This window comes from Chrysochloris asiatica, unplaced genomic scaffold (assembly GCF_000296735.1).
Source record: "Chrysochloris asiatica unplaced genomic scaffold, ChrAsi1.0 scaffold00240, whole genome shotgun sequence".
Classification (NCBI taxonomy): Eukaryota; Metazoa; Chordata; class Mammalia; order Afrosoricida; family Chrysochloridae; genus Chrysochloris; species Chrysochloris asiatica.
The window spans coordinates 142,906-144,317 of NW_006408758.1; the positions used below are offsets into that span (position 1 = coordinate 142,906).

Sequence of the window (1,412 nt, forward strand, 5' to 3'; positions counted from 1 at the left end):
TAAAAAAAATCTAAAGTGGATAGAGAGAAATACTTTTAACTGATGGTATATGGAGGGGATTATAATCAATGTAAAGAAACAAGGTATATGAATTGTTGAATGTGAAACTGATGATGTGCTCTGTAAACTTTCACTCAATCCACAATAAAAAACTTAAAAAAAAAAAAAGAAAGAAAGTTGTTGGGAAGCTAGTAGTGCTACGAAAATACAGGATTAGAGGCCTAACTAGAAAATGACATAGGTATTGGCAGAGAGACTGAGAAGCTGAGAGACTGAAGTCTGAAATCTAAAAAGGAAGAGTGGATTCCACAGTGGTTGCCTCTCAGCCCCTGCCTGATAGCTGTTTCAGTTCATTCCAGGAGGGAACAGGGGTAAGAGCAGGGAGGTAGGGAGCATCTTGGCAAAGCCAGCTTCAGTTTAGGTAATCTCACCCACCTACCCCCGTTTAAATAGTTACAGGTTAAGATTTTAAAAACAACTGGCACCCAGATCATCATTCAAAAGACTGGAACTCATCCCAGGTTTTCAAAAACATCTATCTCCGATCTAAGGGTCTCTAGGGCTTCAGCTGAACTCCTCTGACCAACCAGTAGTCATGTGGTCAGTTCTGCTGTCTTGAGCCCATCTCCAGGAGGGTCTATAGTCAGATGAAGTTAAGGGTCTATAGTCAGATGAAGTTAATCCAGCCCCAAAGCCGTCTGAGGTATTGTGATACAGACAGGGAAAAGAGGGGTTCTGGGGTTACTAGTTCTAGGAGGGATATGAAAGGGGAAGCATATCTTCTTGGTTGTACAGAGTGGGGTCTTCTAGATGGCTGAACCATTTCTATAGGAGCTACAAGCCCCTATAACTGCTCCATGGCCTGTCTCGTCTCGGTTTCCCTTGGATCTCATTTGTTCCTGAACTGCACCTGTCATGGCAAGTCCATCTCCCGCCCCCATTTCCCCAGAGCCAATATGAGTCAGGTGGACGAAATTAATTGGTTCCCCAATCAAGGCCAGGTCAATCCATCCCCTCTTCTTCAGCTGGGTTTCTCTACCACACAGCAGCCCAGTTTCTGCCAAAATTCACTCATATTCCCTGATGGTTCTAGTTTCAATCCTCTGCCTGACGCTCCAGAGGGGTCTTGCTCTGGTGCCTTGGCAGCCAGTCCTTGATGCTCCCCTAGATAGGACAATACCCTGGGTTCGTTCAGCTGGATGAGTTTAGAAAAAATGGAATCCTTGGAACCATCACATGTTCAGCAAAGGCTAGCGTCCTTAAGAGACTAATATGGCGAGATAGCAGGGTAGAGTAGTCAAGGTCAAAGTTATCTTCCTCAGACTTGGAACCCTATTTTTTGCCCCCATCTAGGCATCCGGCTGCAGTTGGCTGGGACTCCGCAACATGCTAGCCCGTGTGGGTTTCTGAGC

General features: G+C 45.5%; 1 pseudogene; it reads right to left on the reverse strand.

The window, feature by feature from the left end:
* Nucleotides 1–834: 834 nt before the first annotated feature.
* Nucleotides 835–1,075, reverse strand: LOC102838531 (annotated as a pseudogene).
* Nucleotides 1,076–1,412: the final 337 nt, after the last annotated feature.